General features: G+C 36.7%; 1 pseudogene; it reads right to left on the reverse strand.

The window, feature by feature from the left end:
- Positions 1 to 2,963: 2,963 nt before the first annotated feature.
- LOC149222999 (calcium-binding protein CBP-like) lies at positions 2,964 to 3,674 on the reverse strand (annotated as a pseudogene).
- Between the last annotated feature and the right edge of the window lie 14,556 nt (positions 3,675 to 18,230).

An 18,230-nucleotide genomic window follows, 5' to 3' on the forward strand; every position in this document is an offset into this window, starting at 1 on the left:
AGTGGCATTCCCACTATGGCCACCACACCAGGAATATGATCTAATGGGCACATCAGAAAAAATAAAAGTTCTTGGAACAGGAGGTCTCATAACGAGCCGGCCTGCCCACCTTTCACTCCTTCCTGGTGAATGGCATTGTGATCCAACTGGTTACCAAGCCAGCACAATGGCCTCCATTCTGACATCACAAAGCACTTTCCTAAGCATATATAAAGGATTATGGTTCCAAGGGTGAAAAAGCAACTTTGTCAAGGTTATAAACACCTGTGGGCAACAGAGCTCTGCTGATGGTATTGGAGTCATATTTTTCAACACCAATAGTAATTATAAACCCTTTTCTTATTTCTTTACATTTATTTCAAAAGAGGTTATGTTCCCAAATTCCTTTTTGAACCTTTTATGCATGAATATCATTTAAAAAATCAATCATAACGGTTTAAGTGGGATGAGGACCGCATAAGCATTTTACCTACGTCAGCTGTCCTTTTCCCTTTTTCGCATCACTCCATAGCATCTCCATATCTATTCATGATTTTCATCATAAGCCTTGATTTCAGAAACTCGATACTTTTTTTGATTTTGTCATGGATATGTACACCTTTCCTTTTTTATACTGTACGATTGTCGTCCAGTACAATGCTCCTTCATTTAAATCGGTCGAGGAAGACTTATCATATTTCAAGGGGGTGCGGGTGACTTCCAAAATACTCCTACATACATGTCAGTTCCCTATTTGGAGGAACTAAATTGCATCAGATCCCTTAATAGCAAGTTTTAACGGTATTGATGTTAAAAAAGGGATATTATCCGATATGCACAATTTGCTATTCCATTGTTATCTCTGTGAATTGCTGTGTAAAATTAACAATGTGCAGAACTTAGACGGAATGGGAGGTCGATCAGTACGCAATGAGCCACAGGTACTAACAGTTTCTGACACTACACGAGAAATTTTGGTAAGAGCAGGATGGATCGCCTATTTTACACAGTTACAACAACCCCATGAAACTGTGGCTATTGAATTTCTGCAGAATTTGTAGGACGATCATTCCATAGTAAGAGGAAGGCAAATAACAGTGACAGATATAGTAATTGCAGAAGTATCTGGACTACCAGCAGTTGGTCCCATATGGACACATAAGAAAGTGAGACTTCAAGATGCCATGGCCACCTTTCGGGATGAGGGACAGAACCTGATCGTTAAAGGAAAAGGAGTCCAGCCTTCATCTCTGGGGGAACCATGGACGGAACTAGCTAGAGTAGTGCAGAGCTACATTACATGTGACGGGAGAAAGGATGTGGTAAGACCACGCCACCTCAAATTATTATCAGTATTAAAATAAAAATGTGCTGTAAATATGCCTGCATATCTAAATTTTTTGCTGCATGATGTTGTTGAGAGCATAAATAAATCTCGTCATATAGGTACTGTAGTGAGCCACCATTGTTTAATTCGATTAATAGTAAGTTATAGCCTTGCTCAACAATAGACCAATTGGGAAGAATTGGTGTTTTCCATAGATGGGGGACTAGCCTTACTAGCCCCAAAAAGAAAAAGAACCGCCAACACAACAAGCAGGCCTCTGAAACACAGACACTCCTCCAGATTAAGAATAGGCAGGGGAATGTTTGAGAGCCTCCAGGGTAGCAGTAGCCAACCCTTAGAATTACTCAGTTCTGAACGAGTGACCTTCACAACCCGAAGGAAGAGATAACTAAGAGTCAAAATTAGAGGAAGAAACTGAACACACTAGTGAAGAAGAGAGGGAGGGAACTGAACTTCCTTTAAACCCTAGAGCAAGTCCACCACAAAACCCATTGCAGGAGGACGAATTGGCCCAAATTTTGGCCAATATGAGTGAGAATATTTAGCCCCAAAGTCTGCTCAACCTCAATATTGAGGCAAAGCAATCACAGGAACACTCTGCCCAGACCAAGAATTCATCAGAAGAAATAAATAATGAGGAAGAAGTAGGAGCAGAAGCCACTCAGAGAGTGGCAGACCAAAATAGGGTTACCTCTCCAAAGGAACATAGTCCAGATAATGCGAGGACTAACATTTGCAAAGTCAGGAAAAGGACTATGATTCCCGTTAAAAAGGGTTTCTTTATCAATAACTTCTGGCATTGTGTCCGTTAGATTCAACTTAGATAAATTTATTACCAATATAAAATATTCAAAATTGTTGGACACCTCATCCTCTAAGGGTTATGGTGTGGAAATTAAACAGTCAAAGGATTCTAAGCGACGTTGAAAGATGAATCTAATAGTCACAAAAATGTATTATAAATATACATCTATGTTAACAGTAAAAGAAATTCACCATTTTATCATTCATATCTCTTCACATTCCATGTACATCTAACATGGTATCAGAGCCAACCCCATTTTAGCTTCCCTCTCCTCCTGTAACTCATATTTACCTGCCATTATTCCCTACCATCGAGAGAACATTATTTGCTTTCGGCATTGAATAGTTTGGTGGGTATGTGTACACTACTCTGGTAACTGAAATGAATTGAAGGTTGGACTCTGTGATTGTGCGTTGAGTTAAATCTATTGTTGCGCTGAGGTTGATAAGGCTATGGTATGTTGTGCATTCATTTATAACTGTATGACCATGAAACTATGGCTCCTAGCACTGTTATTAAACACAATCTCTGCATTCAAAGACCACATTTGGCATATGTGCGTAACAATTCATTGGTTGGCATGACAGTTTATATGTGAGTATGGTTCATTGGTGCATTGAATTGAATACTGTGCAAACTAACTTGGTGAAGAATTAACTTGGTATGCACATTGTTTACCTGATGCTATGTGTTGAATAGTTTTTTTGGATGGTTGATGTATGTTGGACCGAGTCTAGTATGACACATTTATCAATTGTGCTATCTATGATGTGCATTAGTGAATGTTGAGTGTATGCACCTCATATGGAATCCTTATAAAAATATATGCTTTTATATATCATGTGCGCTACACTGTTCTTGGCATTCATTCAGGTTTCCATGTCGATTTATACAAAAGAAATGCCTCATTTTGTCCAATTTTAGTGGTGATTTGTTTGAGTTAAACTGCTTTTTGGTTCGAATGTCGTGACATAATTGTTTTACTGAGGACGGTAAATCACTTCCCCAGGATTGGCTTATCTTATCATATTTTGAAACAAGAATTTATAAAATTATCGGTGATACCGAATATGCCAAACTAAGAAGTGCATCTCGCAACTCGATTGATTCAATATTCCCTCTACGATCTCTATCAAACCTCTCAAATATTTCCTATCACGCTTGGAGATTGTGCCACTACGATGTAAATTCATGTGGCCCTATTTTCATGGAATTATCTATGGTGAACTCGAACATGAGGAGATGAACAATCCAGATGCTGAATGAATGGTTGGCCTCAGACAAATCCCTTGGCAACTCTTTTTCATCTATGAATTTTCTCCCATATTAATCACACATCTGAAAAGACCTTATGATTTATGCGTCAATACCTGGTGCAAATGCTAGTTGTGTAGGATGATATGCATAAGAAGTTCCATAAGGTTGAGGCAGGTAGTCGTAGGGATGTTTCCCTCTAGGAGGAGGAGGGTGAGGGGTTTTTATGCCATAGTGGTTCAGAGAAGGAGTTGAAGCTCCATAGGGAGAATTTGGGTATACTCACATCGATGAGGGAAGAGCTACGAAGAGAAGAATTTGGTGCCTAGGTCTAGGAGTGAGTTGTCGATTATATTTGGAGTTATGACATGTGCAGAAGGTGAACATGAAATGGAAAATATCTAATGTAGCAGGTGTTTATGGTGTGAAGGTAAATGTGAAAAAGAAAATTGTCACCATTTTCGAAAAGTGCATTCACCATCGAAGTCTCCCTCATGTTTTGGGCACATAGAGCTTGATTTTTTGGAGTTTTAATTAGTCATTATTGTGAGGCAGTATATCAAGCTCAAGCATCCAAGTTTTTTGAATCTTTTTTTTTTTGTTGAGTTTGAGTTGTTGGTAAAATGGCTAAAATTGACACTTTATTAGAGTTATTGAGAACTCTAATCATGTCTACTGTTGAAAGCACACTTAAAATAAAAAAGGACACTCTTTCTTATATTCAAACCTATTTGCAAAATGCACAAGAGAAGAGAGAGTTTTTATAACTTGAATCACAGTTACAAAGAGATGAGTTACAACAGAAAAGGCATCCTTATGAACTTGTTTTTGTTTAGAAAACTCCCCTATCTAACTTTGAAATAGGATCCTATCAGCATCCAGCAAGTCATCAAGTCAGTAAAGTTGAGGTTGATTCAGATCAAGTGCCCATTTCAAAAGCATATTTGCACACAGCTGTGGAAATTCAACATTCACTTCCCAAGCCAATCATCAGACCTTGAGAAGAGATTGTCCATAACAAGCATAGAGCAGGTGTCAGATATGCCAATAAGGTCTCCTTTCATACTCCAAACTATTCCAAGCCCATTCAATTTCAAAGTGTTGGGTTTCTTTATGGTAGTTCATCTTCACATGTTCCAGATTCTACTCCTCCACATTTGCAACCAAAAGTTGCTAAATGCCAACATTGTGACTGAGTTGACCATATCAAAGATCATTGTTTTGATCTTCATCCATGTGAGCACTATCATAAAACCACTCATTCTTCAAACAAATGCTTCAAAAAGAACTACCTACAAGAACAAATATTCACCTTGGGTGGTTCACTTCTTGGCAATGGGCTTCAACAACCAAGAAGATATTTTAGTCATACAAAAAAATTTGTTATCAGGTATTAAAAAGTCTTACAGTTGAGATCTCTTCATCTTCTCACCTTGTAACTGGCATGGGGGAAGGGATTGTCATATACAAGCTTCAAAGCCACATCAAGTGAGCCTGAGCCACAACTTGCCATACTAGATTCAGAGTTGTAACCAGAGACAAAGATGCCCCTGAGCATGCCTTCAGTTGGTGATAAGCCTTAATCCATCTATGAGGGGTTGAGATCTCCCTTTTCAAGTTGAGCTTCTCCCTGCTCAAATAATTGAGGATACTTCCTCTAGCATAAGACTTCATCTTCTTGCCAGTTTTGGAAGAGTTCCAGGAATTACATTGTTAGGTCCCTATAATACTAGTGATTACCCCATTACTATTGTAGTTTTATCCCTTATTAATATTGGTGTGCCCCTATTGTCCCCATATTGTTATTACTGTGCCCCATAGAATCCCTCTATTGTTATTTTTGTGCCTTTATATTATTATTGTTAGGTCGGCTGGGTTATATTGTGACTCCTTAGACTCCTATATATAGAAAGGAGGTTTTTTCATTTGAATCATCCAAGAATTGTTCATTTGTGTAATGTAAAGGAGGTTCCCCCTCGAAGAGGCTGAATTCTAAGGCGTTCAACTATCTTTTCTATCTTTTTGTGAGCTAGTTCATAACATTTGGTATCAGAGCTTTAGATTCTAGGGTTTCGCTGCTCCAAATATGTCATCGTGGAATTTTCGCTATAACTTTTTTCCTGCGGCGTTTCAGAAGTGAAAAAAAAAACCCATTTGAGACGAAATCGCACTGAACCTCGGATCCAAATTTCAGAGCTTTACACACTATATTTGCGGAGATATGATCTAAGGAAGTTAGTCTTTTTGCAGACTCCTGAATTACATTCCAAACAGGTGACCTGGGGAAAATCGTCATAACTTTCTCTCTGAGCCTCAGATTGAAATTTCGTTAGAAGGTACAGAAAGAGGACGGACTGTAGTTTCTTGTATATATTTTTTAGAGAAAAAGGTCAAAACAGGGACACGTGTCATGTCGTAAAGTTCACTTTACTGAACTAGTCTATAATCAGGTCACTGTGGGAGATTTGGCATAACTCTTCCTTGGAGAATCCAATTTGGATCAGACTGGTGGCATTGGAAAGAGGACACAGAGGGATACTACTGGTCGCAATTTCAGAACTGGATGATCCGAAATTACAGAGATACATCAGAGGCAATATCGAGCTCCTGCAAAGTGAAAAAAAGGTGTGTAGATTTTTTTAAATTTTTGCTTAAGCTTGGTTTGAAAAATTATTTTGAAGGAATTCAAAGGGCATAGTAGAGAATTATTATCGGTAACTGATGACCTGAGGAAAGAAAATGCAAACACCTAGTAAGCAACCTGAAAGCTCTATCATGACTCATGAAGAAGAGGAAGAAATGCTACATGATATATCAAAATTACAAGACCAAGTGCAACAAATGTCACTCTCACAAAAGCTAACAGAAGCTAAGATAAATGGTGTGGAATCTAAGATAAAGGGCGTGGAAGCTAATATGAATAGAATGGAAGCTAAGACAGATAATTTGAAGATAGAAATGGCATATTTGAAGACAGATTTGACAAATTTTCTACAAGAAATACTTACTAATGGTGAAAGGGTAGTAAAGGAAACTCGTGATGTGAACAAAAGAAATTTTAATCATGATTTCATAGACTCTAATGTTGGATCGAAGACCCACCATATTCCAAAAATCGATATGAGGAAGTTTGATGGCAAGGATCCCGCAACATGGATATTACAGATGGAGCAATTTTTCGATCTCAATAATGTGCAAAACACACAAAAAGTACGTATTGCAACTTTATATTTGTAACCAAATCAGTTTGTATGGTATCAATGGCTTTGCTCTCGTAAACATATTATCACTTGGGCAATTTTTACGGAAGAATTGACAACACATTATGAGGATACAAAAAGCAACACTTTTTTTAGCCAATTGATAAGTCTCCGACAAAAGGGTTCAATAATGGAGCACATTGAGGAGTTCCAACAATTGAACATAAGGGTAAAAAATATTCCAGAGGAGCATAGGATTGATGTGTTCATAGGGACTTTAAAGGATAATATCCAACATGATGTTCACCTTTGGGAACCTGATTCATTAGAGAAGGCATTCAGGTTAGCAAGAAAAATGGAAAGAAAAATTATAGCAACCAGGAAGAATACCACTCACAATTATAAAGATGGAAGTGTTGTTGCCCCTAGTCTTCAACAACCTATAAGGTTGAAACCACAACAATTGGAAGAAAAAAGAGCAAAAGGGCTTTGTTACAGTTGCGATAGCAAGTACACTAAAGGTCATAAGTGTGCTGAGAAGAAATTATTCTACATAGATTGTGAAGAGGAAGAAGAAAAGGAGCAAGAAAGGTCAAAAGAAGAGGATATACTCCAGGAACAAAGCCTAGATAAAGAAGAAATGAATCCGACCATATCTCATAATGCATTGGCAGGAATTACCACTCCTCAAACCATCAAGATAGAAGGACAAATCAAGAAGAAAAAGGTAATAGTTTTGATTGATTCATGAAGTACCCACAACTTTATTCATTGTAAGGTAGCAAAAGAATTGAATTGCTTCCTATATCCAACACCAGAGTGTCAAGTGATGGTTGCAAATGGAGGAACAATAAATTGCTTTGGAAAGTGCCATAATATCAAGCTATCCATGGGAGAATATGTATTGACTAGCCCAATGCTTTCCATTCCAATGGGAGGTGCTAATGTTGTACTAGGAGTCAAATGGCTACAATCCTTGGGTACAATAGCTTTTAATTTTCAAGAACTTTTCATGAAATTTTCTGCGGAAGGAAAGGAAGTTGAATTAAGGGGTATTGCAGGGAAATCGAGAAAGATAATCAGCTCTAACAGTATGAAAAAGCTTCTAAAAAGGGAACAAAGAGGTGTAATTGCACAATTATGTTCGCTAGATGTTTCCACATCGAAATCATCTATTTCTCCAGATCTCCAAAAAGTATTGGACAATCATTCCAAGGTATTTGAGACTCCCAAAGGTCTCCCACCTATTCGTGATCATGATCATGCTATTCATCTAATTCCAGGAAGAGTTCCTCCAAACATCAGACCGTACAGATATCCCTATGCCCAAAAGAGTGAAATTGAATGTATGGTTGCAGAAATGTTAGAGGCTGGTATAACTCAACCTAGTCAAAGTTCTTTCTCTGCTTCAGTAGTATTGGCGCACATTAAGGATGGATCATGGTGCATGTGTCTGGATTATAGGGAGCTCAACAAGCTCACTATTGAAGATAAGTTTCCCATTCCTGTCATTGATGAATTACTGGATGAATTGCATGGATCAATTTACTTCACCAAGTTGGATCTTCATTTAGGATATCATCAAATCATAATGAAGACTAAAGACATTCCGAAAACAACATTTATAACTCATTAGGGTCATTATGAATTTTTGGTCATGCCTTTTGGGCTTACCAATGCACCTTCTACATTTCAAGGTTTGATGAATTCCATTTTCAAACCCTTCCTTTGAAAATTTGTGTTAGTATTTTTTGATGATATACTAATCTACAGCAAGTCTTGGAAGGATCATGTTGAACATGTTGACAGGGTGCTACAACTATTGGAGGAGAAACAATTATATGCAAAAAGATCCAAATGTTTCTTTGGAGTACAAGAGGTGGAATATCTGGGTCATATTGTATCTCATGAAGGAGTTAAGGTAGACCCTAGCAAAATCAAAACCATTAAGGAATGGAAAATCCCCACATCCATAAAGCATCTGTGAGGATTTCTCAAGTTGACAGGGTATTATCGCAAGTTTGTTAAGAATTATGGGAGAATAGCAGCACCGCTAACAACATTATTGAAGAAAGATGCATTTTCATGGACTCCAGAAGCAACAAAGGCCTTCGAACATCTTAAAGAGCCAATGTGCCAAGCACCGGTCTTAGCTACACCGAACTTCACAAAAAATTTTATTGTGGAATGTGATGCTTCAGGAAATGGAATTGGTGTTGTTTTAATGCAAGATGAAAGACCCATTGCTTTTGAAAGTCGTCCAATCAAGGGAAAGTTTTTACATAAAGCTATTTATGAGAAGTAAATGTTGGCAATACTACATGCACTTAAGAAATGGCAACCCTACCTAATGGGAAGACACTTCAAGGTAAAAACGAATCATGATAGCCTTAAATACTTTTTAGAACAAAGATTATCCTCTGAAGAGCAACAAAAGTGGGTCACAAAGATGCTGGGTTATGACTTTGAGATCATCTACAAAAAAGGGAAGCAAAATGTGGTGGCAGATGCACTCTCAAGAAAGGATGAGGATGTGGAAGCATTGTTGTGCGCCATTTCTATTATCCAACCAGATTGGATAAACGAAGCAAGGGAGGAATGGAAGAATGATGAAGAAGTGTGGGAACTTATTGAAAAGTTACAACAAGATTCCAGTACATCTGATACATTTAGCTAGAAAAATGATTTGTTATGGTACAAATATCGCTTATACGTCTGTAAGAATTCCCAACTCAAACAAAAGATTCTTATGGAATTGCACACTTCACCCTTAGGAGGGCACTCAGGATTTTTAAAAACTTACCACGGGGTTAAGAAGGAATTTTTTTGGGATGGCCTTAAATCGGATATTCAAAATTTTGTAGCAGAATGTTTGGTTTACCAACAAAATAAAGTTGAAACAATTAAGACCCCGAGTCTATTACAACCTTTATCCATTCCAAGCCAACGTTGGGAGGAGGTTTCAATGGATTTTATCACAGGTTTACCCAAGTCTGAGGGAAAGAGTGTCATCATGGTGGTAGTTGACAGACTTACCAAGTATGCACACTTTTGTGCATTATCACATCCATTTAATGTGAGTAAAGTTTCTACTGCATTTATGGAAACAATTCAAAAGCTACATGGAAACCCAAAGATTATTGTAAGTGACAGAGATCCCATTTTCACTAGAAATTTTTGGACAGAATTATTTTCTTGTCTCGGTACTCTGTTAGGTCATAGCTCATCTTATCATCCTCAATCTGATGGAAAAACTGAGATAATAAAAAAATGTTTGGAAGGATACATTCGTTGCTTTGTATCTGATAAATAGACACAATGGGTCAAATGGTTGCCTCTGGTTGAATGGTGGTATAACACTTCCTTCCATACAGCAACAAAAATGATCCCATTTATGGCACTTTATGGATATCAGCCACCATCCATAACATCATATTTAAGAGAAAATTCTAAGGTTCAAGCAGTGGAACATCACATCGAGCATCAACAACAAGTCCTCCAGCTCTTAAACGATAACCTCGTGTTGGCGCAGAATAGAATGAAAAAACAGACAGATCAACATCACAGCGAAAGAAGTTTTGATGTAGGTGATTGGGTATTCCTACGGCTACAACCATATAAACAAATGTCCCTCAAGCAAGCTAAAAAAGGATAATAAATTATCACCAAAGTATTATGGTCTGTACAAGGTGTTGCAAAAGATTGGTACTATGGCATACAAATTGGAGCTTCCTACAGCTTCTCGAGTGCACCCAGTTTTCCATGTTTCATGTTTAAAGAAGGTTATAGGTGACAAGCTCCCAGTTCAAACAATATTGCCAGAACTTGACGAGGAAGGAAAAATTATATTGGAACCGGAAGCAGTCATAGAAACAAGAACACAACAGCTATGAAATCGATCAATTTCGGAGTATCTCGTCAAGTGGAAGAATTTGTCCGCTGAAGATTCCACATGGGAGGATGAGAATTTTATACTGAAGAATCCAGAACTACTCAAGCATTGAGGACAACACTTTTTTGAAGGAGAGGGGCATGTTAGGTCCCTATAATACTAGTGATTACCCCATTACTATTGTAGTTGTGTCCCTTATTAATATTGTTGTGCCCCTATTGTCCCCATATTGTTATTACTCTGCCCCATAGAATCCCTCTATTGTTATTTTGTGCCTTTATATTATTATTGTTAGGTTGGCTGGGTTATATTGTGACTCCTTAGACTCCTATATATCGAAAGGAGGTTTTTTCATTTGAATCATCCAAGAATTGTTCATTTGTGTAATGTAAAGGAGGTTGCCCCCTCGAAGAGGCTGAATTCTAAGGCGTTCAACTATCTTTTATATCTTTTTGTGAGCTGGTTCATAACATACATTAGGAATTCCAAAGTTGATGGTCATCCTTAAACCACCATAGGTTGAGACCTCCCTTTTTAGGTTGAGGTTCTCCCTTTTTATGCAGGTTGCATATCTCCCTTCTTCTAGGTTGAATGTATCCTTCTTAAAAGCATTAAGGAGAACTTCCTCTAGCAGAAGATCTCAACTTCTTACAAGATTTGGAAGAGTTTCAGGAGCTGCACTAAGTGTTCCAGTGTTGGTGGCCATCCTTAAACCACCACCTCATGCCAACATTTCATAGAGCACATTCAACCTAGTGCTGCCATCTATATTATTGTACATTTTTCCTTACACCTCTCTTCTTGGACTCATAAATACCCGTTCGGATTAAGGAGGGGGGGGTGGGGGGGGGGCGATATTGGACACCTAATCCTCTAAGGGTTATGGTGTGGAAGTTAAATAGTCAATGGATTCCAAGAGACATTGGAAGATGAATCCAACAGTCACAAGAATGTATTATAAATGTACATATATGTTAATAGTAAAAGAAATTCAATGTTTTATCATTCATATCTCTTCACATTCCATGTGCGTCTAACAAAAATCACAATCCACACCTAAGGTCTATAAAAAGTAAAATCAAGCAAATAACATGCGCTAGTAAATCTGAGTCAAACCATGCAAACAAACTTTTCACAACAAAATTACTAGTTGGTGATAAAATCCAACATCGCAGAGATCAATGTGAAAAGTGGCTAAATATAGAGTGGGTGGAACCATTACGCTGACAACCTGCTTAATGTAAACGATCTAGTGCAAGTAACTTCACTTATGCCATCTCGAGTGAAGAATACCCTCCAAAAAGGTCCAAATGAGTCTAGCCAACGTCTATTCCAGGTATAGTAGAGACTTCCCCTCCACTGTCACCTTCGGTAATATCCCTAATATTATGGTCTCTAAGGTTACCACTTAAGACAATTTAACCTGGGGGGACAATTGCAGATCAGACGTACACGAAAGGAAAAAGTAATAAATCTCAATCCCCTTGAAAGTCCCTCAACATGTTTAATTTTAGGTTTACTTCCATGTGACTCCCAAGTACCTTTCAGCACCATTTTTAATACATGTAAATCACTCTACTATAACCAATGAAGTGGTGTTGATCACTCCACTAGGTTTGACATGACATCGTGTTTAACTCCTTTGTAAGGGGAGCTTCCCAGAGCCAAATTGTAGTAAATTGATTTACTCCCTATCGCAAGATTCTAATGTTTGTTTGCAGCTTTGGAAATTTAACTCACTTCCCTATTCCAAATCCCTACAACCTAATCTAATGTAGGTGGAAAAGAGCCCTAAAATAATAAAAATTTCTAAATTGATTTTATTAGTGTTGTTTTTTAAAGTTGTTACTTACTCAAAGGGTAAATGGATGTGAAACTAATGGTGTTATGACTTGACTCAAAATTTTAATGCAATCAAACATGATATTGTAATATTTTCATTTCGATGAATTGTAACTAAAATAAGGGAAGAGGTTTCATTAACTTTTCAAAAATACAAGAATCAATGAATCATTTTCAAGATACAAATTAGAGAGAATGCATAATACACGATTCTTGGCTCTTCTTTGAGAAATGCAACCTAAATTCCTCAAAATATAAGTTACAAGAAGAAAAATTTTGATCTTAACAACTTCTTACATACCCAAAAACAAACAATGAATTCTTCCTTCAACAAACACAAGCCATAATTTCAATTTGATGTAATGAGTTACAAATCATTGTAAGCAAAAGATTGTGTTGTCTCATAGAGAGAAATAATCAGTATTCACTTTGACAAAACAACAAACTCCTAATCACAAGTGCTACCTTGAAAAACCCTAAATTTTCCTAATACTAATGATTCTTTGCAATTATGAAAACAAAGTACTTAATCTGATCTTTTGACATAAAAAAGGATAGACTCAAAATATCTAAGTAATGTCTGATCCTTCTTCTAATTAACCAGTAATTCACCAGATCAAACCTTGAACCCTAATTTACAAAAAGAAATAATTCTTCAAGAAGGAAACCCAAAATATCAAATCAAAATAAAGAGGACATTTCCAGAAGGTAAACAGGTCTAACTAAACACACCAAATAAAAGTTCATGTACTCAGCAATGGGAAAGCTTAGATTTTCAAAAAACATCTGCATGTGCATAGGAAATCAGTATGATTCGATGTGTATACACATTGTTGTTAAAAACCAAGTGCACAAAAGTACGCACCTCGGGAAAATTCAAGAAAAAATAAAAAAAATAAGCCAAACAAATCATAAAATCTAGAATTTAAATATTTTTTAAACACTCAGAGAGGGCTATGACAAAAAAGATCAAAGTAAAAACAAGGAGATGATGGAGAATGAGGCATTCCCTGATATGGTCACCAATTTGTTAGGCGAACTAATCCTCCTTGCAGATAAGATGGATCTCCCTAGATCTTAAGCGAAATCTAGTAAATAAAAATAAAAGAACTGATACCTTTCCTTAGCTTATGATTGATTGAAACAAGTAATATGTGAGGGATCGCTTGCCAGTTTAACGAATTGCTTGTTGAAGTCCTTCAGTGCCTTCCACGATTGTCTTCTCCTTGATTCTTCAGAGATCGTTCCAGCACTCTCCACAGATTCTCCATGATGTTTCGAAGGATATCTACATAGACATAAATACACAAAGGATCAAAGCATATAGTGTATAGAATGAAATATAAATGAAATTATTAACTCAGAGTATATCATAAATTGAATTAGTAACCAATCATAACCTATGTGAGTGATCAAGGAATCTCACAAATGATATCAGGATAGACATGATTAGGAAATAACAATTTATTTTATTGAATAAATAAAGGAGAACAAACTTACAACCTGTATACCTTGATGTTACAAGACTCTTCCCACAATCTCCAACATTTTCCTTGGATGGAAATCCTTCTAGCCCTATTTCTGCAGCATAAACCTACCTTCAATGGTCCTCCCCAATCGTCTGGCATGTGTTTGATTTATAGGACAAGAGGAGGAGGTTTGGGATCCTCTTCCTAAGGGATGATATCCACAAATGGTTGGATAGGGGATCCACAAAGAGAGGGAAGTAGCTCCATGATGGGAGGGATTAGGCTTGAGTAAACATCAACTCGAAGTTGTTAGTTGGAAAAGATTTGAATAACAAATCTTATCGACTTTACTTTTTATTTTTTACTTGCATTGAGTCATGTGTGTAGACCACACTGTAAGACAAAGCACACTTTTGCACAGACTCTAATGGTCTCTTCTGCGTATGCGCAGAAATTGACTAGGGAATTGTGCATGCAATAAAAAATATGTTTTTGGGCCTTGATATCCAAGAATTTCATTATGTTTGGGATTTTTTAGGTTATAGCATTGCATAGGGATTCTTTGGAATACTTTAATGGATAGCGAAAGATCCAGACTGATGGTCATTTTCCTAATGTGACAAAATGATGTGTAACATTCATGGAGGAGAAAGTCAATGAAATGGGCAAGGAATTGAATGATTTGAAACTAAGGGAGTCAATGATGAAAGAGAAGCTACAGGAAGAAAACACAAGGTTAAGAGATCAGTTGTAATAAAAAGAGACACCACTTGCTACTATGGCAATTTATTTGTGGAAGCCTTACATTGCAGGTATCCTTCCAAATACTATGTCATTTTCCTCAAGGAGAAGCAACTACAATTCTAGATAAATACACTAGCACACTATGGGTCTTTACCTTTCCAAGACTATAGACAATTCATTGAGTTTTGCAAAAAATAAAGTATTGAGGATAGGGAAAAACTAGCTGAGTTTTACGTGCATAATCTATTCCTAACATATACGAATTTATGGGACCCCAAATCAATATTGAGAGACATGAAACTTATGGCATTAGCCTCTTGGTTGACCCATGAGGAAACAAGAGTTAAAGAAGTAAAGAAGGTTATGGAAAAAGAAGAAAGGGATCCCTTATACATCATAGAAAAATTAGTAAGCCCCAAGGTTGTCATCAGTAACCACAATCTCATCTCCTCTGATTCTTATTTAGCGTTGAAAAGTGTAACTAGGTTCAATGTTCATAATGACATGTAATTATGATTTTATGTAATGAGATGTAAAGAAGAAAAATAAATTTCTTGTATTGACTTTCTTCATGGGTTTCATGAACAAGAGATTTTGTTTTTGAGTCAAGACTCCCATTGAGAGTATTTTGGATTTATTTCTCATCTAGTCATAAAATTTTAGGGTCACTGTCATGTAATTAAGTCATGTTACACTTTGTAAAAGGTCCATCTTCTCTATGTAAAGTATGCTCCAAGACCTTGTCACTTATCCTCTTCAAGTTGGCCTACAACTATGGAAGAGGTTGCTAAAAGAAGTCAGCCTAACTATAAGTAATCATGTCAGCCTAAAGGACATGAGAAGAAGTGTATATATAGCCTAACTCGCCACGCTTCAAAAAAAAACAATTTGAACAAGCAACTCGACTAGAAATTCGATGAAGAAGAGTGAAGAAGAAGAGCTACAAAAAGAAGTGCGAAGAAGAGTGAAGGAGGTTTCTTCTGGGGTCAACAAAGGAGATTTCTTCTAGGCAGTATGAAGGAGAGAATCTTCTGGGAAGTGCAAAGGATAGGTTCTTCTGGATCAACAAAGGAGGTACTAAACTGGGGCAATAAAGAAAGGTTTCTTCCAGGCAAGCGAAGGAGGTTTTCTTCTAGGGAAGCAAGAGAAGGATTCTTCTGGGTGACTGAGATTTAGAGACTAATTTTCTCTAGAGGAGACCAGTGAAAGCATATAGACCTAGATTGTCTAAGGAAGTCGAGAAGAAGCAGTTTGAAGGATAGAGACCAAGTTTCTCTAGATGGAACTGAGGAGAGTGTTCCAGATCAAGAAGGAGGTCGAAAGGAAGAGGCATAGCATCAAGGTTAGTGACAAGATTCTTGGGAGGATACTAGAGTCAAGGGTCTGTGTCATGGTCTTGGTACTCATTAATTGAAAATCTAGAAGAATAACTTTGATCGCATTTTCCTCTCAAGAGGTGAGAGATTTTGGCCCTGGTTGACAAGCCTACATACTGTGTCACTTGCCTTTTATTATTGGTAATTGTCTTGATGAAAATAACACAATAATAACATAACGAATAAAATATCACAAGCTAAGAACTAAAAGTACATCAAAAGAAATTATCAAGAGGAGAATCTTTTAACTATCAATGCTCTAGATTTCTCAACGTGGTATCAGAGCTTAGGTGTTGAAGTCAAGAAGGGCCATTCAATCAAGTAGACACTCGAGAATCAAGCTTCAAAGAAGGATTGTAGAAAATCTAAGGGCTACCAAAGGAAAACCCTAGATCGAAGAAATCTACACCAAAAAGAGCCTTGAAATCATCTACAAGAAGGAAGAAGGAAGAAATATCAAAACCGTAGAAGCACTCTAGAAATATTACATAGAAGTGGAAGCTCTTCAAATCTAAGTAAGGTTAGATTGAAAGGAAATCTTCTCTCTATTGAAGCAAGGATCTCACTTGAAAGGGATCATCTGAAATTTAAAGATTCTATATTCACAAGTAAGTACCTTTTATTATAATCTAATCTAGTAAAAATGACTTCATGTTTCAAGGAGAACCAAAATTTGGTTGGGATATCAAACTTCCTTGTATGGAAAAGAAGGATAGATATAGTCCTCGAAGTAAATGAATTCATTGATCATGTCCATGGAAAGGTCTCCAATCCATCCAACGAATAAGCATTATCTGAATACATGGAAAGGGATCTCAAGGCTCCAAATATTCTTAAGGAGTCTATCAAAGATCCTCTCATTTCCTATGTGGCCGAGCTGGATATATCTAAAGAAATATATGATAAAATTATAGAAATTTTCTCTAAGAGAATTATAAAAAATATCATATCACTTAGATCTGATCTCTATAAATTGAAGGTGTCAAAGGATGAAGGGATATCATCATGTCTTTCAAAAGCATCTCAAAATGGAAATTGCAAGATCTAGGAGAGATGGTATTTGATAACGAAATAATCTCCATTATTCTAAATGCATTGACTGATGAGAAAGGTAATCTCATATCTTGTAGTGAAGAGGAAGTTATCCCATTTATCAAATTATGGTCTCTCTGTAAGGCAAAAGAAGACAGGTTGAAGAAAGAAAGTAACAAAATCTCAAATAGAAGGGATCAATCAATGATAAGAAGAAAAGGGAAATTTGGAAATATTGATCCTACAAAGAAAAAGAAGAATAACATGGCTAAGGAAATACGTTATGGCTGTCAAAAAAATTGGCATTATATAAGATATTGTCCTAAATGCAAGAGGGGTAGGGAAGAAGACTATATTAAGGAAGTGAAAGAACTTGAGACAAAGAAGCTTAAGAAGGAAGATGAAATATAATATGCATCAATTATAAAGTAGCATCGTGATGGAAGCATTAGAAGTAAGATCTCTTGACATGGGAAGTAGAAATAATGTATGGAATAAAATCTATTGATTATAAAGAATAAGGGATCTTGGAAACCTCATTGAAACCTCCAGTGATACTTATAGAAATAAGTAGAGGTCATCATCAAAGGGGATCATCATAAGAAACATCTGCCGGATGAGGATATGAAACATCCTCAAAGTTTTTCTAATGGAATCCTCATCAAAGGATACACCGATCTAGAAAGAAAGAAAGAAATGAATTCCTACTGGTGGGATTCAAGCGATGATGGCATGATGACAAATCAAGAAAGCATGTCTAAAGGATATAACTCTTTCACTCAAATGAAGTTTCTACAGGAAGTCTGGATGACTGAAAGAAAATATGAGGTATGTATGCTTACATATATTAGTATGAAATTCATGTCATATGGTTGCAGATAATATGGATCATTATTTCAATCTTGGGAAATATGATCATGAGAAGAAGGTATCTCCTCCTCCTCCGAAATATTACAGAAAGGCATAAGTCACACTAGATGAAATTAACATAATATGAATCATGAGGAAGTTGACTACAATTGAGGAACTCTGATGAGAAGCTCCTAGGAATGAAGTGTGTGAAAAGAAATGAAGCAATCATGATAATATGCAACAAAGGAAGAAGGAATTCAACATCCAAATTCCAAGAACATTTACCTATAATATCTCTCGAAAGGATATGAAGACGCTAATGGAAGTCGGAAAAAGATGTTGACCCTTGACAATGAATATCTTTGGGAAATGTGTCAATCTGTATGCAGGATGTTGATACCTTCAGGAAGATGTCATGATGAAAGAGAATAAAAAAG

Source organism: Pinus tabuliformis, chromosome Q (assembly GCF_031772625.1).
Source record: "Pinus tabuliformis cultivar Carrire ecotype Pingquan chromosome Q, CPIR1, whole genome shotgun sequence".
Lineage (NCBI taxonomy): Eukaryota > Viridiplantae > Streptophyta > Pinopsida > Pinales > Pinaceae > Pinus > Pinus tabuliformis.